The sequence below is a fragment of the Manis pentadactyla genome, chromosome 3, assembly GCF_030020395.1.
Source record: "Manis pentadactyla isolate mManPen7 chromosome 3, mManPen7.hap1, whole genome shotgun sequence".
Lineage (NCBI taxonomy): Eukaryota > Metazoa > Chordata > Mammalia > Pholidota > Manidae > Manis > Manis pentadactyla.
This window is the reverse complement of record NC_080021.1, coordinates 185,910,962-185,928,233: the sequence shown is the minus strand read 5'-3', so window position 1 is coordinate 185,928,233 and position 17,272 is coordinate 185,910,962. Positions and strand designations below refer to the sequence as shown.

The following is a 17,272-nucleotide window of genomic DNA, read 5'->3' as shown; positions in this document are numbered from 1 at the left end:
TATATGAAGGGCTGGGGATCTCAGGGTCAGCACTCACTCCTTCTCTTTTGAGGCCTCTGTTCTTAGCAGTAAGTGATGACTAGTCCTGAGTACAAAAACAGTATGAATTGCGATATAACTAAGAAAAAACATCTAGGATGTCTGAGAAGGTGTTAGGCACTGAGGGGATACAGAAATGCCTTTAGATACAGCTACTGTACCCACGTTTGCAGGTGAGAGGAAAAATTACAAATATTGTATCATGTGCTTATAGCAATAACCTATAATTTTGCAAGAAAAGTATTTTAAAATACACTATATCATTTGACCTCTATGTTATCTTAGGCCTGTTTTCTCCTCTGCGGGCTAAGGATCCTCACTCTCGGAGCTTCCTGAATGCAGAGACAGAGTGGGGCATTAGAGAGACTCCAAGTACAGCTGATGCAAACCTCTTCCTTCTCAGTGGGGGTCTATTTTTATTTCATTTGTATCACTCTAGCCCAACCTCACATAAGTCCTGGAAAACATGACAGGCATAATACATCCCTAGTGTTTGTTCAACTCAGGGTGCAGATCTGCTGAAGTATCAGATTCTGTCCAGTTTTAGCCTACAACTTTCACTAGGGGTGGGGGTCCCCAGAAAGTCTTCTCTCCCCAGTTTTACCTCTGACAGCCTCAGGTAAAGTTCTCTTTTGTTCAAGATCTCCTGACCTCAAGGACACAGAACTCACTCTGAGCTTCTCTGGTCTCTTGACCAGACTGGCAGAATGGCCTCCCCAAGTTCTAGTCTTCTGTGCTACCAAGTTCAGGTCCCAACAGTCTTCACTTGCTTGGACTCCTCATATCTAACTTATCTTCATTCATTCATTTCTCTTCCTTGCCTTTTTATTCTTGTTGTTTTCCTTTTACCCACTGTGAGTCTAAATCTCCCATTACCTAAGTTCTCCATCATTTAGTTGAATAATTAATACCACCAATTAAAAAAAATTTAACTCACTTAGTTCATAGGATCACAGCTCTTCATGTGGAGTACAGAGAAGAGCCAGCAGGTCACATATGCTCAAGGACATGAACAGCTAACCCATTAAAAAAAAATTCAAGTAGCTGATAAATACATGTGGGAGGGACACTGTACTAAAATATAATAATTTGTGTTAAGTTAAATTACATTAAAATTAAAAGGGAAACATTTACCATCTTTCTTCCTCCTTTCCTTTTGGAAAGGAAGGCTTCTTTGTTGGATTTCCAAGCTTCTGTGTAATGAGGAGATATAGAGAAAGAGAGAAACTAGAGAGGCTAAACTGAGCTACAAGATTAGAGTTATAGAAGAAAACATGGGAGTAAATCTTTGTTATCTTGGATTAGGTGATGGTTTCTCAGATATGACACTAAAAGCACAAGTGGCAAATGAGAAAACGGATAAAGTGAATGTCATAGTTTAAGAACCTTTGTGCCTCAAAGGTATCCTTTGAGGAAAGTGAAAAGACAACCCACAGAGTAGAAGAAAATATTTGCAAACCATATATCTGGTAAGAGACTGATGATCAAAATATGTAAAGAACTCAGACAGCTCAATAATAAAGACATATCACCCAATTAAAAACTAGGCAAAGAACTTGAATAGGTATTTCTCCAAAGAAGACACATGAATAGTCAAGAAGCACATGAAAAGGTGCTCAACACTGTTAGTCATTAGAGAAATAAAAACCACAGTAAGACACCACTTCACCTCCACTATGATTCCCAAGATAAAAGACAAGACAATAACAAATGTTGGTGAGGATATGGAGAAACTGGAATCTTCAAACATTGCTGGAGGCAGCGTAAAATGGTGCTACCACTTTGGAAAAACAGTCTGGCAGTTCCCAAAGTGTTAAACATAGTTAATATATGACCCAGCAATTCTTCTCCTAGGTGTATATATATATGTGTGTGTGTGTATATATATCTCCAAGAGAAATGAAAACATATGTTCACACAAAAGCTTGTATATGAATATTCATAGTAGCATTAAAATTGGCCAAAGAAGTGGGAACAATCTATTGTCCAACAACTGATGAATGGAGAAACATCATGTTGTATGTACATGTAACAGAATATTATTTAGCATTAAAGAAGTGAAGTACTGATACATGTGACAACATGAGTAAACTTCAGAAAGGTAAGTGAAAGAAGCCAGTCATAAAAGGCTTCTCTGTATGATGCTGTATGATTCCTTTTACACAAAATATCCAGAATAGGCAAATTCACAGAAATACAAGGTAGACAAATGGTTGCCAGTGATTGGGGGACTGGGGGATGGGAGTGACTGCTAATGGGTATGGAGGTTCTTTTTGGGATAATAGAAATGTTCTGCAAACAGACAGTGGTGATGGTTACAGAAGTCTGTGAATAAAATAAAAACTACAGGATTTTACAGTATGTGAATTATATCTTACCAAAGCTATTATTTCAAGCATTTTATAAAATAGAAAAAAATATTATTTTTTTCTAGGAAAAATAAAGTTTACAGGAAAAGGTTTACAGGAAAAGGGAACCAGTGTTGAGCAGTGCAGGGGACCAGGCATTTGCAAAGACAAAGAGTGAGAAAAGAGAATAGCTGCCTTCATGTGTGGGATTTACAGACAGAAATAAAGAGGGATTTTAGGAAGTTTTGCTGTGAGGTACGAGATAGTTTTCTCTTCACTGCTTGCCTTCACCAAGAAAACTTTGGGTTCAAATATATATGCCATATGGATAACAGAATGGGTACCTAAAATTCTAATAATAATCAATAAAAAGGTACAGAATAGAATAGCATTAAAATGTTAATGTGATTATTGGTTTGTGAAAATGTTCACAAAATATTAAGCAAAAATAGCATATTATAAACATCATGTACAGTATGACACCGTTTTAGAATAATAGTATGTCTGTATCTAAGTCCTGTCAGGGTTCTGTTACAAAATACTTTAGACGGGTGGCTTATGAACAGAAATGTATTTCTCAGTCTGGAGACAGGGAAGTTCAAGACCAAGGCGCGAGCAAGGTTGTGTTCTGGGGAAGGCCCTCTTCCTGGATAACAGTGGTGCCTTCTAGCTGTGTCCTCACATGGTGTAAGGGACAAGGGATATCTGTAGAGCCTGTTCCGTTAAGAGCACTAATCCCATTAGTTTGGGAGCTGATCATCTCTGAAAGGCCCCACTTCTAACTACTATTACCTTTGGGGTTAGAATTCAACATATAAGTTTGGGGCGGGGGTTGGGGGTAGGGGTGAGATAGGGTGGGGGGGACACAAACAATATTCATGAAAGAAATTTCAAAGGCAAATACAACAAGACGTTAACAGTGCTTATCTCTTTTGAGTCATTTTGGATTATTTTTCATTTTATTTTTTTGTTTCACCTGTTCTCTAATTTGCATATACTAAATACCCATAAACAGTTTTGTTTTTTTTTCTTTAGACATCACAGACACCATGTGTTTGGCACCTGGGAAGGAGAAGGATGCTTCCCCTTACATACAGTACTAGGTTCCCCAGGGCCCAGACCATAATCTGAGGCCTGGACTGAAAGAAGCATATATAACTTTCTTGTACATATAACAGTAATTTTAGGAGTACCTATGAGCTACAGCCATCACTTGATATTCAGTGAATACTTTCCCCCATCTTTAAAAGAACCATTTTCAAGAGGTATTCACAAGTATACAGAAATAAGACTATGATTCTGACCTAGAGTGACACACACAGCCTAGAAAACTGATCCTCTAAACCAGGGATAAAGAGCAAATGGATAAAGAAGGTGATGAAGAACCTTTGGCTAGACAGCACTGACAGTTGTATAATGTTATGTTTATATATTTGTTCCTCAGACTGGAGTGCAGCTCCTTGAGGTCAGAAACAGTGATAGAGTCAGCTGTCTTCCTGAAACCTATACATAGGGCTTGGAACACAGCAGGTGCTCAGTTAATTGTTGACTAATATTTTACACATGTAAAAAATTGACTTAAGTTTTTTCTTATTGAGTTGTAGAATTTTAAAGTTTATTCTGACTATAAGTTCTTTGTTGGACAAGTCTTGAGAATATGTTCGCACAGCCTGGGTCTTGCCCATTTGTTCTCTTAATGGTATTCTATAGTTAATAGAAGTTTTCAATTTTATGAAATCCCATTTATCTGTTTTTTTTCCTTTTATGGTTAATGCTTTCTACATTCTATCTAAGAAACTTTGCCTATACCAACATTATAAAGATATTTTTGTGTTTTCCTAAAAGTTGTATAGTTTTAGCTTGTACATTTAGGTTGTGTCAAATCGTATTGTAAGTGTCAAGCTCTTTCACTGTTTGATTTAATTTTACATTTTTGTATCTCACAGAAGGTCTTACTCCTTCCTGATCTTCACACAACCACAGGAAATGCTTGCTAACAGCTCCTCCCCAGACAACTACTCCCACCAACTAAGGTGAAGCCCTGCAGGCATCTCCTGAGGATCTGGCATTGATGCTTCTCCCCCTACCTTCCTTTCACATTTTTTACAAAGCACTTTTTTAAGCATCTTATCTCACTCATCCTCACAACAACTCACCAAAGCAGGCCACTTTCATTTTAAAAATTAAGGAAATCAGGGAGGAGCCAAGATGGCAGCGTGAGTAGGACAGTGGAAATCTCCTCCCAAAAACATATATATTTTTGAAAATACAACAAATACAACTATTCCTAAAAGAGAGACCAGAAGATACAGGACAACAGCCAGGCTACATCTACACCTGCGAGAACACAGCGCGTCATGAAGGGGGTAAGATACAAGCCGCAGACCAGTGGGACCTGAGCGACACCCGTACCCCAGCTCCCCGGCAGGAGGACAGGAGTCAGAGCGGGGAGGGAGTGGGAGCCCAGGACTGCTAAATACCCAGCTCTAGTCATCCACACTGGGAGCACAGACACACAGTGTGTGGTGTGCTGGATACTAGGGAAATGGAAGAGTAAAACCTGCAAGTGGGTCCCTGCAGCTGGCGCCCCTGGGACAAAAGAAAAGCGAGCGCTTTTTGAAAGTCTTAAAGGGACAGGAGCCTCACAGCTGGATGGAAGCATCCCGGGACACTCAGCACAGCAGCTGGGAATCCCAGGGAACTCCGGATGCCCTAACCCCCTGGGCAGCAGCGCAGCTCTGAGGCCCTTCACTGTGATAAACAGCCTCCTGCCTGTTCCCCTTCCGGTGCAGCCCCGCCATAGCGGAGCAGTGGCCTGAGAGCGGCCACGCCCACAGCAGCCGGTGGAGATTACTCCACAGTGGCCAGGCAAGAATTAGAGACCCCGTCTGTGTGCAGCTGCCTAGCACAAGCCACGAGGGGTCGCCGTTCTCCCAGGAAAGGAAGGTCAGGAGCAAGTGGAAAGGGACTTTGTTCTCCCAGCTGACAAACGCGCCAACTGTCCACAACTACCTCTATCGCCATGAAAAGGCAGAAGAATTTGATCCAGACCAGAATCACACAGACATCCTCCCCTGAGAGGGAACCTGGGGAGATAGATTTAACCAATCTTCCTGAAAAAGAATTCAAAATAAAGGTCATAACCATGCTGATGGACTTGCAGAGAAATATGCAAGAGCTAAGGAGGGAGAATACAGAAATAAAACAATCTCTGGAAGGACTTAAAAGCAGAATGGATGAGATGCAAGAGGCCTTTAATAGAATAGAAATCAGAGAACAGGATCGCAGAGAAGCTGATGCAGAGAGAGATAAAAAGATCTCCAGGAATGAAAGAATTTTAAGAGAACTGTGTGACCAATCGAAACGGAACAATATCCGCATTATAGGGGTACCAGAAGAAGAAGAGAGAGAAAAAGGGATAGAAAGTGTCTTTCAAGAAATAATTGCAAAAACTTCCCCAAACTGGGGGAGGAAATAGTCGCTCAGACCATGGAAGCACACAGAACTCCCAACAGAAGGGACCCAAGGAGGGCAACACCAAGACACATAATAATTAAAATGGCAAAGATCAAGGACAAGGACAGAGTATTAAAGGCAGGCAGAGAGAGAAAAAAGGTCACCTACAAAGGAAAACCCATCAGGCTATTATCAGACTTCTCAACATAAACCTTACAGGCCAGAAGAGAATGGCATGATATATTTAATGCAATGAAACAGAAGGGCCTTGAACCAAGGATACTGTATCCAGCACGACTATCATTTAAATAAGGAGGGATTAAACAATTCCCAGACAAGCAAAAGTTGAGGGAATTTGCCTCCCACAAACCGCCTCTACAGGGTATTTTAGAGGGAATGCTCTAGATGGAAGCACTCCTAAGGCTAAACAGATGTCACCAGAGAAAACAAAATCAAAGCAAAGAAAGCAGACCAGCCAAATACTAACTAAAGGCAAAAAATAAAATTGACCACTCACAAAAGCAGTGAAAGGAAACACAGAAGAGCACAGAATAAAACACCTAACATATAAAGAATGGAGGAGGAGGAATAAGGAGGGAGAGAAATAAAGAACCATCAGACTATGTTTATAATAGCTCAATAAGAAAGTTAAGTTAGACAGTTAGATAGTAAAGAAGCTTACCTTGAACCTTTGGTAACCACGAATCTAAAGCCTGCAATGGCAATAAGTACATATCTTTCAATAATCAACCTAAATGTAAATGGACTGAATGCACCAATCAAAAGACACAGAGTAAGAGAATGGATAAAAAAGCAAGACCCATCTATATGCTGCTTACAAGAGATGCACCTCAAACCCAAAGACATACACAGACAAAAAGTCAAGTGATGGAAAAAGATATTTCATGCAAACAACAGGGAGAAAAAAAGCAGGTGTTTCAGTACTTGTATCAGACAAAATAGACTTCAAAACAAAGAAAGTAACAAGAGATAAAGAAGGACATTACATAATGATAAAGGGGTCAGTCCAACAAGAGGATATAACCATTATAAATATATATGCACCAAATACAGGAGCACCAACATATGTGAAACAAATACTAACAGAATTAAAGGAGGAAATAGAATGCAATGCATTCATTTTAGGAGACTTCAACAAATCACTCACTCCAAAGGACAGATCCACCAGACAGAAAATAAGTAAGGACACAGAGGCACTGAACAACACACTAGAACAGACGGACCTAATAGACATCTACAGAACTCTATACCCAAAAGCAGCAGGATACACATTCTTCTCAAGTGCCCATGGAACATTCTCCAGAATAGACCACATACTAGGCCACAAAAACAGCCTCAGTAAATTCAAAAAGATTGAAATTCTCCAACCAACTTCTTGGACCACAAAGGTATAAAACTAGAAATAAATTGTACAAAGAAAGCAAAAAGGCTCACAAACACATGGAGGCTTAACAACATGCTCCTAAATAATCAATGGATCAATGACCAAATTAAAATAGAGATCAAGCAATATATGGAAACAAATGACAACAACAACACAAAACCCCAACTTCTATGGGACACAGCGAAAGCAGTTCTAAGGGGAAAGTATATAGCAATCCAGGCATATCTAAAGAAGGAAGAACAATCCCAAATGAATAGTCTAAAGTCACAATTATTGAAATTGGAAAAAGAAGAACAAATGAGGCCTAAAGTCAGCAGAAGGAGGAACATAATAAAGATTAGAGCAGAAATAAATAAAATTGAGAAGAATAAAACAATAGCAAAAATCAATGAAACCAAGAGCTGGTTCTTTGAGAAAATAAACAGAATAGATAAGCCTCTAGCCAGACTTATTAAGAGAAAAAGAGAATCAACACACAGCAACAGAATCAGAAACGAGAAAGGAAAAATCACGATGGACCCCACAGAAATACAAAGAATTATTAGAGAGTACTATGAAAACCTATATGCTAACAAGCTGGGAAACCTAGGAGAAATGGACAACATCCTAGAAAAATACAACCTTCCAAGACTGACCCAGAAAGAAACAGAAAATTTAAACAGACCAATTACCAGCAACGAAATTGAATCGGTAATCAAAAAACTACCAAAGAACAAAACCCCCAGGCCAGATGGATTTACCTTGGAATTTTATCAGACATACAAAGAAGACATAATACCCATTCTCCTCAAAGTTTTCCAAAAAATAGAAGAGGAGGGAATACTCCCAAACTCATTCTATGAAGCCAACATCACCCTAATACCAAAACCAAGCAAAGACCCTACCAAAAAAGAAAACTATAGACCAATATCCCTGATGAACGTAGATGCAAAAATACTCAACAAAATATTAGCAAACCGAATTCAAAAATATATCAAAAGGATCATACACCACGACCAAGTGGAATTCATCCCAGGGATGCAAGGATGGTACAACATTCGAAAATCCATCAACATCATCCACCACATAAATAAAAAGAAGGACAAAAACCACATGATCATCTCCACAGATGCTGAAAAAGCATTTGACAAAATTCAACATCCATTCATGATAAAAACTCTCAACAAAATGGGTATAGAGAGCAAGTACCTCAACATAATAAAGGCCACATATGATAAACCCACAGCCAACATCGTACTGAACAGCGAGAAGCTGAAAGCTTTTCCTCTGCAATCGGGAACAAGACAGGGATGCCTACTCTCCCCACTGTTATTCAACATAGTACTGGAGGTCCTAGCCACGGCAATTAGACAAAACAAAGAAATACAAGGAATCCAGATTGGTAAAGAAGAAGTTAAACTGTCACTATTTGAAGATGACATGATATTGTACATAAAAAACCTTAAAAACTCCACTCCAAAACTACTAGAACTAATATCAGAATTCAGCAAAGTTGCAGAATACAAAATTAACACACAGAAATCTGTGGCTTTCCTATACACTAACAATGAACTAATAGAAAGAGAAATCAGGAAAACAATTCCATTCACAATAGCATCAAAAAGAATAAAATACCTAGGAATAAACCTAACCAAGGAAGTGAAAGACCTATACCCTGAAAACTACAAGACACTCTTAAGAGAAATTAAAGAGGTCACTAACAAATGAAAACTCATCCCATGCTCCTGGCTAGGAAGAATTAATATCGTCAAAATGGCCATCCTGCCCAAAGCAATCTACAGATTCAATGCAATCCCTATCAAATTACCAACAGCATTCTTCAACGAACTGGAACAATTAGTTCTAAAATTCATAGGGAACCACCAAAGACCCGGAATAGCCAAAGCAATCCTAAGAAGGAAGAATAAAGTGGGTGGGGATCTCACTCCCCATCTTCAAGCTCTACTACAAAGCCACAGTAATCAAGACAATTTGGTACTGGCACAAGAACAGAGCCACAGACTAGTGGAACAGAATAGAATCTCCAGACATCAACCCAAACATATATGGTCAACTAATATTTGATAAAGGGGCCATGGACATACAATGGGGAAATGACAGCCTCTTCAACACCTGGTATTGGCAAAACTGGACAGCAACATGTAAGAGAATGAAACTGGATCGTTGTCTAACCCCATATACAAAAGTAAATTCGAACTGGATCTAACACCTGCATGTAAGTCATGAAAACATAAAACTCTTAGAAAAAACATAGGCAAAAATCTCTTGGACATAAACATGAGCGACTTCTTCATGAACATATCTCCCCGGGCAAGGGAAACAAAAGCAAAAATGAACAAGTGGGACTATATCAAGCTGAAAGATTCTGTACAGCAAAGGACACCATCAACAGAACAAAAAGGCATCCTACAGAATCAGAAAATATATTCATAAATGACAGATCCGATAAAGGGTTGACACCCAAAATATATTAAGAGCTCACGCACCTCAACAAAGAGCAAATAATCCAATTAAAAAATGGGCAGAGGAGCTGAACAGACAGTTCTCCAAAGAAGAAATTCAGATGGCCAACAGACACATGAAAAGATGCTCCACATTGCTAGTCATCAGAGAAATGCAAATTAAAACCACAATGAGATATCACCTCACACAAGTAAGGATTGCCACCATACAAAAGACAAACAACAACAAATGTTGACGAGGTTGTGGAGAAAGGGGAACCCTCCTACACTGCTGGTGGGAATGTAAACTAGTTCAACCATTGTGGAAAGCAGTGTGGAAGTCCCTCAAAAAGCTCAAAATAGAAATACCATTTGACCCAGGAATTCCACTTCTAGGAATTTACCCTAAGAATGCAGCAGCCCAGTTTGAAAAAGACAGATGCACCCTTATGTTTATTGCAGCACTATTTACAACAGCCAAGAAATGGAAGCAACCTAAGTGTCCAACAGTAGATGAATGTACATATACACAATGGAATATTATTCAGCCATAAGAAGAAAACAAATCCTACCATTTGCAACAACATGGATGGAGCTAGAGGGTATTATGCTCAGTGAAATAAGCCAGGCAGAAAAAGACAAGTACCAAATGATTTCACTCATATGTGGAGTATAAGAACAAAGAAAAACCTGAAGGAACAAAACAGCAGCAAAATCACAGAACCCAAGAATGCACTAACAGTTACCAAAGGGAAAGGGATTGGGGAGGATGGGTGGGAAGGGAGGGATAAGGGTGGGGAAAGAGAAAGGGGGCACTACAATTAGCATGTATAGTGTGGGGGGAGGCATGGCGAGGGCTGTACAACACAGAGAAGACAAGTAGTGATTCTACAGCGTCTTACTACACTGATGGACAGTGACTATAGGGGGATTTGTTGGGGGGACTTGGTGAAGGGGGGAGTCTAGTAAACATAATGTTCCTCATGTAACTGTAGATCAAGGATACCAAAATAAAATAAAAAATAAATTAAGGAAATCAACATCCAGAAAAGGAAATGTCTTGCCCAAGATTACATACTGAAAAAATGACAGAGGTAGGATGGGTGAGCTCAGGAATCCTAACTTTTGACCTTTTTTCTTGATCAGTTAAGAATAAAAAAAAGAATATAATGAGACTTGATTTCACCACAGAGCACGTTTACTGAGAGCATATCTCTCAGACTTTTTTCCTGGGTGTTACTTATTCTGTAACAATCCAACTTTAATACTATGGCCCATGAACTCCCACAGAGGAGAAGAGAAAACAGTGAGGTGGAAGAACTCATTCCAGACTCTTTTTGTACCCTGATTAAATGGAGAGACATGGGAAATGAAGATGAAGGAGGAACAAAGAATCCAGAATAGGAAGAAAGTAGAAGAAAGCTCTCTGACAAGGTGGGCCCTCTAGCAATGCTGCTGGGTAGACAGTGGAATGGTGGGCTCAGCCAGCATGAAGTTATAAAGTTAGCTCTCCAGCATCACGGAAAGCTTTCCATAAGAGCCCTTTTCTAGGTCCCCATTCCAAATGGGTGTCTCTTGGCCTATCATAATACTATTTATTAGTGATCATTGAGCATTTACATGCCAGGTGATTTACATATATCATTTCTAATTCCACTATAACCCCATTAGGCATATACATTCTCATTTTACAGATGAGAAAACTGAAGTTTAGAAAGTCTAAGTAGTTTGCCTTAAATTAAACAGCTGAGATTGGCTGCAACCCAGGTCTGCCCAATTCTTAATTATTTCCACTACATCTGCCTCCTAAAAAAAATGATCAGGGCCACACCCTCTTCCTAAAAGTCCCTGCTACCACTGCCACCTTTCCTGCAGAGGCCCACACTCTAGCTTCCACTTAGATCTGTATTTACCTGCCTCTGTGCTCTGAACCTACAGTCCGTTTCATATTCCTACCCCAAGCTCTAGTAACACTCTTTGATCCTACCTCCCACCCCTGTTCCCAGCCCTCAGCTCCCTGCCACTCACAGTCCCCAACTCCCCTCTCCCTTGCTCTTCAGTTCACAGTCCCAGATGCTTCCTGGGAACAAACACCCTCCCACAACTTCCCAATGTATTTCCCAACCACGTATTTAGACAGTGTGGAACTACTGAGTCTTATTAACATATGTTTTTGAATCCACCAAGGTGGTCACAGAAATGGGAATTTAAGGAAGTTTCTCTGCTCAGCAATAGGGTAACAACTCTGGGTAGGAAAATGTTTCAGACTCCAGAAGAAAGGCATCCCCTGTCTTTGGCCATCAGCACCTTTCTACCAGTCACAGAACCCCTTCCCTCTTCTTCTGGCCTCCTGGAGGAGGATGGGAAAAACTGGTACTCAGTTGCTGTTCTCTAGAAATCTGACCTTCACCTGAGGTACGAAGAGAAGCCTCAGTAGAACTGACAGCCTTTTCTTATCTGGATCCTCTCTTGGCAGGATGGATTGAAGGGAAGAGAGCAGGAGGGTGGATTTGGGAGGTTGTAGAGACCTGCAAGGGAGGTTGCAGGGACCAGTCATTAATTCCACCAGCAGCTTGTGCTTAGGTCTCTTACTGTTAGGAATCTAAGTCTGTAAGAGCCTGATTTATAACAGGTCAGCTGGCCTAGGCATTACAGCGACTGCCTCCCTTCAACCCCCACATGCTGGAGGTCGACAGTGAGTGGAGCCTCTTGGTCAACAGTCTTTCTTACTCTATCCTGACCTACAGCCTGGTGGGTCCCATAGCACCAGAAAGTACGGTATGTGTGTCTACGTGCATGTATGTATGTGTGTGGAGGGAAAGGATGGGCTTAATGCTTCCCAGCAGCATTAAGAGAATCCTCCTCTTGGAAGCTGCATGGATTCCTGCATGTTCTCCATCATAAACTTACAGTAGCTTAGGGATGTCTCCTCTCATTAAGCCTTTGTTTCTAGATCTAGACTACAGCAGCTTCATTATAAATGCCCAGAAAGGAAGGAGGGGATCTTCAGCTTCTTGACAGAATAGCGTAAGCATAAGCCCAAGCCTCGCTTTTTCCCATCTCTGCACCAGAGCCCAAATACATGCATGGATGAGCTGGTCTAATGTCTGCTTGCATGCTCGCCCTCACTCTCTCTCTTTGGGAAAGACAAAGGCAACCCTCAGAAGCCAGGGCCCAAATGTGCTGATCAGTTATCCTAGCTAGCGGCTCTGCCCTGCCCCTCCCCCAGCTCCACTGAGCCATACCTCTGTAAGGAGCCTTGAGCTGGAACCCGGAGGCTTCTGTTCCTTTTGCACTCTGACCAAGCTCTACCTTGACAGTTCCAGCTGAGGCAGTGTTCCACGGGACCAAACGGGGATTGGGCCGATTTCCTAAGCTCTGATTTCTGTTAATACAATGGCATCGTAGCTAATGCAGGGAGGCTGCGCAATCTCAGCCCCAGTATCCTTGCTGCTGCCGCTGGTGCTGCGGTGACGTTGCTGCTAAGGGAAGGGGGAGGGAACGGAGCAGGCGGGCTCACAGTGCAGCCGCTCAGCCTCCCTCCCAGTCAGTCCCTGTGGGCCCTTTAGCCCAGGGAAGGGGGAAGGGAGAGAAAGGAATCAGCCATGGAGGGCAGTCAGTGCTGGAAGATGAGAACGCTCAAGGCGGCAAAGAAAATTAGGGTGAGAGCTGGGCCCAACTCTTCTCTCATCCTTAGGAGTCTCAGGGAAAAAGTCTGGGCAGAGACTTAGAGCTTCCTTCCTTCCTTAGGCCCCTCCTTTTAGATCTTAGCCAGAAACCTCTCCCTCCTCTCTTTGCTCAATCTGAATGACTCCTTGTTTTCCAGTTTTTTTCCTTTCACTAGGATTCCAGACTAGCCTGGGGTGGAGCAGCCTGCCTGGGAGGGGGTTCCTGAAGCCCTGAAGGGAGGTTGCAGGGACCAGTCATTAATTCCACCAGTGGTAACACCAAGTTCAGGCTTGTGGATTCCAGCTAGACTTAGCACTCAGCTTTTTAGGTTGTGCCTCTTCAGAGAAATGGGGTCTGTTTCAGAAAAAAGACTGGCCATAGGCAGACTTCTACATACAGGGTGGCAGTGAGCCTTAGGACCAAGTTGGCTGCAGAGCCTCTTGCTACCACAGGGTTCAATTCAGTTTCCTGGTCTGCAGAGGGTCTGCTTAGTATGGTTGGGAGCAGAACCTTCCCTTCTCACCTACATTGGTTTTTGGTCAGTCCTGAGTGGGGTCCAGCTGGGCCTGGGGGGAGGCAGAATCCAGTTGGCAAGGGCCAGGGGCCAGGAAACTTATTTCCTAGGGAAGGAAGGCTTAGGAAAGGGTGTGGTCTTCCCTAGGCCAGAGAAAAATTTCAGTTCTGCTTGTTGATCTAAAGAGCAGATGCACTTTCCTGGCTCCACCCACCTTAGGTTCTGGGCCAATTCTGTGGGAATAAGTAAACCCAGGAGAGGCCACAGCTGGAGCCAGCTGATAGGAGCAGCACTATCTCTGTCCACTTCCTGCCACTGCCCCCTGCAGTCACCCTTGAATATAGAGATGGTCTCAAGCTGGGCTGGGCCCCAAAACCTAGCCCTGCCTAAGGTTCCCCTTAGTGTTGTCTACTATCTGGACTCCACAGCCAAGACCTTGGGCTTTAGGTCCCTATAAAGAAGTCTTGGGTTCATTAGAAAGGACCACAGCAGCCACCACTCAGGATCCAGAGGAAACGTAGTTTCTCTCCCTTTATTTTTATTGCTTCGTCTTATTCCCTACGAGACCCATCAGCATGGACAGTATGCTGAGATGAGCTGAGTTGTAGAGAAGAATAGAAGTGGCTGAAGACCCAGAAACCTATCTCCAGCCTTGATTTGTTTGAGGGCCTATGGTCCCTGGATCCTACAAAGCAGGAAACAGTGAGGCCAGGAAGGACAGAGAGGCTGCTCTTCATAAAACTAACCATTAGTGATCCTTGAAAGGAAGCTGGAAAAAGCAGAAATGGTGTCACTGTACTTCCTTTCTCTCCTAGCTGATACAGACCTTGAGGGCTGGATTAACAGCTGTTAAGTTAGGGCAAAGTCAATCTCCATTACCAGCCAAACGCTTGGAGTTCTAGCTTTTTACTGTAAGAGCTCTGGGGACAGGGTCTTTGTCCTCAACATTTCTGTGAGTCCAGGATGCCCTGCACTAGAGTCACTACTTAGGAAATGCTTCCTACAGCAAGTGGCAGCTCTTGTATTTTCAGTGCTTGGTTTACTTCACCACATCACAGGGCACACTGACATCTACTTTCCACCCACTACTGCCAAAGATCTCTAGGGCTTTTGATAAAAGATCAGATTATTTTCTGGCTAGAAACAAAATACAAATACTGTCACATTATAAACCTGCCTCCTAACTAGTCTTCTCACCTGCAATTTACCTTCCAGTACTGCCAGATTTATCTCCCTAAAGCTCCACCTTTCTTCAATATACCACCCCTCCTGCCCCTTCACCCAGAGAATCAAGTTCAAACTTCTCACTTTGGCTTTCAAAGTCCTCCGTCTTGGCTTTCTAACCCCTCTCTACCCAAACTTACTTCCCACACCCCATCCTGTAGTCCTCCAAACCTGTTTTGTAAGCTCACTTCCACTCTTCTTTGTTCAGATTCCCCTGCCTGTTAGACTTGGCTATACTCAGAATTATCCAAAACCTACAGGGCCCAGATCAACTCCTTCATCAAGTCTCCACTGATCACCCTAGAGCCAGAAATGATCTATCTTCTGAATCTGTGGCTGCAGGTTGTTGATTTTTACAGACAAGAAAAAAAATCCCATAAACCCAGGGGATCATAGGACTGCCAATTTCTTATACTGCCAAGTAACATTATTAAAAAAGCAAAACAAAAACCTTACATCTACTAACATCCTCATTTCATAAAAGAAAGCTTACTGACATTATTTTTCTCATTTCACTGCATACTGATACAAACTTCATCAGAAACTAGCACAAGTCCTTGAGAAGTTTTGATCAAGTAAATCATTTGTCATTTGACAGTTATTGGTTTTTTTTTCATATCCACCTTAATGTCTCTTCTAGACGGCAAAGTCCAAGTTATATTCATCTTCGTATCCCCAGCTATCCAGCACATAAGACAGAATAACTTTTATTTTGTGTTTCCATAAAACCTAGCACAGTACTTGGCATATAGAAGGTGGCTAGTCAAAGTCTTGTTGAATAAGAGTAATATAAAAAAATTGTGCTTTGAGTGTAGAAGAGTGAATGGTGGGCAGACTGCTATTCATGTAGGGGTGGGAGGTGGGGAGAGGTCTATTAAAAGAAAGCTTACCAAAAAAAGGAATAACTCTCAAGGTCTTGAGTTAGACAACACATTCTTAGATATGATACCCAAAGACCACTGATAAAAGAAAAATAGATAAGGTAGACTTCATAAAAACTTAAAGCTTTTGTGCTTTAAAGGACACAATGAAGATAGTGAAAAGACAAACCATACAATGGCAGAAAATATTCGCAAACCATGTAATTTGTCAAGGGACTTTTATTCAGAATATATGAAGAACTCTTACAACTCAACAATAACAAGATGTATAACCCAACTAAAAACTGGACAAAGGATATGAAAGACATTTCTTCAAAGACATACAAATGATCAATAAGCATATTAAAAGAATCTTAACATCATTAGCTATTAGAGAAGTGCAAATCAAAACTGAAACAAGATACCACTTCACCCTACTAGAATGGTGAATATTTAAAAGAAAGATGATAAAAAGTGTTGATGATGATGTGGAGAAATCAGAATCTCAAACATTGCTGGGAGGATTATAAAGTTATACACTTTTGAAAATAGTCTGGCAGTTCTCCAAAATGTTAGAGTTATCATATGACCCAGAAATTCTACTCCTACATGAGTATACAAATGAAATGAAAACATGTTCACACAAAAGCTTATATATGAATGTTATTATTAGTACTAATCTGAATAGTCAAAAAATAGGAACCCAAATGTCTATCAAAGATGTATAAATAAAATGTGGTATATTCATAAAATGGAATATTACTCAGTAGTAAAAAGGAACAAAATACTGATACATGCTATAACATGGATGTACCTTGAAAACACTACGTTAAGTGAAAGAAGCCAAACATAAAAGGTCATATTGTTTGACTGCATTTATATGCAATGTTCAGACAAGGGAAATCTAGAGACAAAAAGTAGATTAGTGGCTGCCAAGGACTTGGAAGAAAGGGAAAATGGGAAGTGATTGTTAATGGGCATGAGATTTCTTTTTAGAGTAATGCAAATATTCTAAAATTAAATTATGGTGATGGCAGCACAACTCTGTGAATATACTAAAAACAACTAAGTTTTTCTTTCCGCAAAGTATTTTTTTTTATTACAGTATCATTGATATACACTCTTATTAAGGTTTCACATAAAAAACATTGTGGTTACTATATTCACCCATATTATCAAGTCCCCCCCATGCCCCATTGCAGTCACTGTCCAACAGTGTAGTAAGATGCCACAGAGTCAATACTTGTCTTCTCTGAGCTACACTGTCTTCCCCATGATCCCCCCCACACCACGTGTACTAATCATGATACCCCTCA

The 17,272-nt window shown here is 41.1% G+C and overlaps 1 protein-coding gene across 5 annotated transcripts in view; it reads right to left on the bottom strand.

Moving 5' to 3' along the window:
- RUSC2 (RUN and SH3 domain containing 2) overlaps window positions 1-17,272 on the bottom strand; it is an 88,256-nt gene that overhangs the window by 12,610 nt on the left and 58,374 nt on the right. The window contains exon 1 of one of the 5 annotated variants that reach the window (XM_057498815.1): window positions 12,935-13,391. The exons of the other annotated variants lie outside the window; for them this stretch is intronic. The gene's annotated coding sequence lies outside the window, so the exon portion shown is untranslated. Of the gene's footprint in view, window positions 1-12,934; window positions 13,392-17,272 lie in introns of those variants that run through there. 5 annotated transcript variants of the gene reach the window in all.